Source organism: Myotis brandtii, unplaced genomic scaffold (assembly GCF_000412655.1).
Source record: "Myotis brandtii unplaced genomic scaffold, ASM41265v1 scaffold630, whole genome shotgun sequence".
NCBI lineage: Eukaryota > Metazoa > Chordata > Mammalia > Chiroptera > Vespertilionidae > Myotis > Myotis brandtii.
The window spans coordinates 1,143,345-1,148,528 of record NW_005370412.1 but is presented as its reverse complement, the minus strand read 5'-3'; positions in this window follow the sequence as shown (position 1 = coordinate 1,148,528).

The window sequence follows — 5,184 nt, the reverse complement described above, 5'->3', positions numbered from 1 at the left end:
GAGGCCAGGGGCGAGGCACCGGGGATGGGAGAGATGGGACGTTTGTGGCCGGGCCTGGTACTGACCTGCTTCAAAGCGCAGTCTGTCCATCTGTATGGAGAAGTGGAGGAAGGCAGGGTTGGAATTGTGAAACAGGTAGATTTATTCCCACCTAACCTGGGGTCCAGGATGCTCATGAGGGTGGGCCAAGGCCTGGTCACAGTGGAACTTGGCAAGCTGGCCGCTGTGATGACAATTGCTTTGTGGCCCAGTAGCCACCAGGGTGGCTACTGACAGCCTCTCTCGCTGAGCCACTTCTGCCAGAGGTGCCTGGGAAAGTCTGACGGACTTGTGCTGCTGGTTGCAAACTCTGTCTTTTCTCCAATCTTACTTCCCATGTTTCCCCAGCTGGAATCTTTTCCCTGATAATGGACGAAGCCTTCATAACTTCAACCTCCTTGCATTTGCATATAAGATTCCCTTTGGCCAATCCTATCCATTCTTGAAGAATAGCTCAAACCTCACCTCCTCCATGAAGCCTTCCTGGTTTCCTCCGGCCCACAGGGATCTTTTTGTCCTTTTCAGAATTCCTAAAAGGTTTAAAGTTGCTTTTCCTACTTGGTTAAGTCATAGCTTTTCCAAAGAGAGCTACTTCAGAAATGTCACCACTATGTCCAGGCACAGAGTGGACGCCTGAGCAACATCTGGTGAGTGGAAATTTATGCAATCTTGAAGATCAAGCGGTCAGTGTTTAAAAAAAAAAGAAGAGGAAAAAGCTAAGCAGGTAGAAATGTGTGTGATTAATGATTAATGAGCCCCACCCGCAAGGAGCGTGCTTTAGGAATAAGACAGCAATGCAATCACTGGAAGCAAATATGAAATTGTAGCTCCCGGGGAGAAAGAGGCTGCCCTTAATTAATGGGTAGCTGGGAAAAGACATGGTGAGAGAGGCTGAGATGGAGAGCAGGCTGAGAAGCTGCGCGTGAGATCTTGTGTGGTGCTGGCAATGTTGAAATGTTATGTTTAGCAATGAATAATGGATGACTGATCTAGTGGAAAGTGGAGGGCTGGCTCTTTAGGAAGGTAAGAATGGGGTGTGTGAGGTGATAATGGAGTTAAATGTGGGTAGCTGTATTGGAGGCTATGGTGTCAACTTGTTTACCAATGCGGATGCTGTCTGCGAGTATGAATGGATTTGCCCTGTGGTGTTCTAGAGCCTTAAACAGCTGCAGGCGTTGTTTCCCCACCCCACACGCTTTCTGGCTGAAGTGTGGCGTATCAGCTAAATACAGGCTTGGCGGGGTAGGCTGCCTGGGTTCAAATTCCGACTCCACTCCTTCCCAGTGATGGGACCTTAGGAATGTTACTCTCCGTGCCTCAGTTTGTCTCATCTGCAAAATGGGGTTAATAACAGTCCCTTCCTTATAGACTTACAGGGTTGTTGTGAGGATTGATGAGGTGTAACATATCTAAAGCATTCGGGAAGGTCTGGCATCTGGCATGTTGTGAGAGCCAATATAATGTCAGTCATTATTGCCATTGGTGCTCAGTGTCTCCTCCGACTTCTCGCTGACTTCAAGGCTTTGAGGATGGGACTGTGGGAAGGCGCTCTTTTCGTGGGCCAACATGTGCTCTTCGGGCCTCAAAGGCTTCAAAAACCCCTATGTTGCAAATATTTGGAAAAATGTTAGCCACTTTCAAAAAGTGAACATCAAGAACCTTTTCCTGGGTCTGTGGGCTTGAGGGGACTGGTGCCTGCACCTGTGGCCAGGAGGAAAGGTAGGGATTGTCTGCTGGTCTTCAAGCAGGACCCTGAAGGGACCAGGAGAGCATGATGTGGTGGGTTTTGTGGGCCAAAGACAGTTGTCTCAGGTGACCATTGATCCCTGATCCATCCAGGGTATGGCGGGTGTGTGGTGGAAGAGTGGGACGCATGGTGGGGTACCCTCGGGCCTGGATTCAAATCAGGACTTGGCTCCCCCTCACTGATGTGACGTTGGAAGCCACTTAACTTCTCTGAGTCTTGGAACATGAGAAGAGTAAGTAAGATAATGTATATAAAGTGTCTGGCACCTAGAAAGACTGAGAAATGTTAATTCCCTTTTCTTTGGTTTCGTCATCTGTAAAATGTGGAAAATTAAAAAGAAAAACTTGCGAGGCTTTTGTAATAATTATGGATAATAGTTATTCATTTATTCATTCAACAGAGTTGTTGTTTTTTTTGGTGTTGACTATATTCCAGACACTGTCTTAAGGGCTTAGGGCCGATAGCAAATAAAACAGACAAGATACCTGCCCTTTTGTAGTTTAAATTTTAGCAAGGGAAGATAGACAATAACAAACAAAGTTTCTAGTGTAACAAAAGATGTTAAGCGTTATGTGGGGGTGAGCGGATGAACATAGGATGAGGAGGCCTGGGAGTGCCTGGGGTGGGGTGTGTGCGCATTTAAGAGGAGGGCCAGGACAGGCATCACTGATAAGGTGGTGTTTCAGCAAAGACTGGAAGAAGGATTTACAGTCAATAGGACTTACTGATGATCGGATGTAGGGTATAAGGAAGACAGGAATCAGCGATAGTCTGAGCAACAAGGAGGATGGAGCTGCCATCAATTCAGAAGAATGTGGAACGGGTTTGAGTGGGAATAATTAGGAGTGCACTTTTGAGCAGGTTGAATTTGAGCCGCCTATTAAATATCCAGGTGGAGAAGTCATGGAGACAGTTGAGGAGGAGAGTCAGAAGTTTGGGAGAGAGATCTCGCTGAGATGTAAATTTGGGAGTTGATGACATAGAGATAGATGGTAGTAACTAAAGCCCTGAGACGCGATGAGGTCACTAAGGGAGTGAGTGTAGTCATGGCAGAGAAGAGGGTCAAGGACCCAGTCTTAGGGTCTCCAATTTAAAGAAATTGGGCAGAAGTAGGAGAACCAACAAAGGAGGTTGAGAGGAGGTGATCCAGGAAGTAGAAGGAAAATGGAGAGAGTGGTATAATGGAAGTTGAATGAAGAAAGTGTTTCAAGGAGGAAGGAGTGATCAACTGTGTCAAATAATGTGCAGGGTCAAGTGTATTAATTATCTAATGTTGGGGAGGGAATTCCTCCACAACGTAGTAGCTTAAAACAATACACAGAGAGTCAGGAATCTTGGAGTGGCTACGCTGGGTGGTTCTGGCCAAAGGTCTCCTGTGAGGTTGTAGTCCAGCTGTAGTTGTTAGCTAGGGCTGCAGTCACCTCGAGGCTTGACTGGGGCTGGAGAATCCTGCTCCAGGATCATTCTTGCAGTTCTTGATGGTCCTCAGTTCCTCACGGGTTGTTGGCCAGATACCTCAGTTCCCCGGCAAGTGAGTTTTTCTGTAGGCTGTCTTGAGTGTCCTCATCACATGCAGAGGAAGGGATCCAAAAGAAAGAGAGAAAGAGCACGAGAGAGCGCCCGAGATGGTTATCACCGTCTTTCGTAGCCTAGTTTTGGAAGTGTCATACCATCTAGATGCTCTTGGTCCAACCCAGGCACAGTGTCGGAGGAGACTACACAAGGGTATGAATACCGGGAGGTAGGGGCATGTTGGAAGTTAGCGAGCAGATGGAGTATGACAAAAAGAATTGATCATTGGATTTAGCAATGTGGAGGTCATTGGTGACCTTAACAAAAGCCATGAAGAAATTTGGTGTAAGAAAGGATGGGAGGACAGAAGTCGAGATGATGATTATAGACAGTTCTTTGAGAGTTTAATGCAGAAGAGAGTAAAGAAATGGGGTAATAAGTGGTGACGGAAGCGTTTTTTCCTAAAAATGAGAGAGAGAATACTATGTATGCTGATGGGAATAGCCCAGCAGAGAGTGAAAAATTGGTGATGTTCAAGAGAAGGAGAATTGCTGGAGCATTGTTCTTGAGTAGGAGAGAGAGATAAGAACTTGTGTCAAGAAGGAGAGGCTGACTTCAGATAGAGGCCTACTTGGTTCATCTATAGTAAGAACCAGGAAGACAAATGATGTGGTAGGTGGGCAGATATGGTTATAGGAGTTTGTGAAGTTATCTTCTGTTTGCTTCATTTTTCTCAGCAATCTGGGAAGCAAGTCATCAGCTGGGCTTGTTGGATGGTATATATTTTTAAAAACTTGTGGTTTTGATATCTTTGATGACTTTGATGATGGTGGGTAACTATGGCTGCAGTTAAGGCACCTTCCCCACAATTCCTCTTGCGTTTAGTCAAAAGGTAGGATTTTTATCTTCATCACTTGTCCAGATGGCTGAGCATCTGCAAAGTCACGATACTCTGTGGAATAGCATAGACACAGATCTCTTTAACCCCGAATAAATACCTTCTGCTAAAATGGATAAAATCACCGTAAATAGACAAGAGATGACAGATCTCAAGAGTTTAAGAAAAACCAATTACAGGAGAGAAATCTTAATATCGAGAAATTCTTTTCATTAACTAATTTTTCTTCTGGGAATTGGGAGGAGACTGGAGTCTTTGTATTTCGGGAGTGGGGCATGTCTGACAGCCTGCAGTGAAAAAGTGCAGGGCCCTGCGGGAGCTGTCAGAATGTCTCTGGAACAGGCAAGAGCATCATCAGCCCCATCCCTACGCCTCCCAGGCTCCCAGTAGGTCTTACATGATCAAATCCTCTCCTCTTATTAGATCTCAGTGGAATAACTAGCAATTAGGACTCTGCCCTGAACCCCTAAGCAGTCCAGCCTCCTGCCTAACCAGGTGACAGTCTACTGAGCCCACAGGAAGGCTCTAGCAGAAGGAAGACAGTGACAGACACTTCTGAATGGGCCACATCTGTGATGACTAGAATCCAGATTCAGGACCCAGCATCTCTCCCTCTGCCTTCTCCTCATTCTCCCTTTCCCGTGCCGGCTCTGCAGCCCTGGGACATCCAGGTACAGGCCTCAACTTGGATCAACCCTTGGCTGTCTTGTCCTGCAGGCTGTTCCCACAGGAGCTCTCCTTCTCAAAAGCCCTTGCTCCATTGCCCAAGACAGAATGCAGCCCTGGAGATCCTGGACTCTCTCCTAGCAACCGTGCCAGAGCTGGTGGCCACCTCACTTTTGCAGAGGCAGATGCTCCTGTAACAAGTCAATTAGCCAGCCTGATGCGAATGTGCCAATGTCACCTTGTCAAGCTGGTGCTTGGCCCAGAGCACCACCCCCTCCTCCCATCCCTGCTCTGAGGCTCAGTTTTCCATTGTTGCTTAACC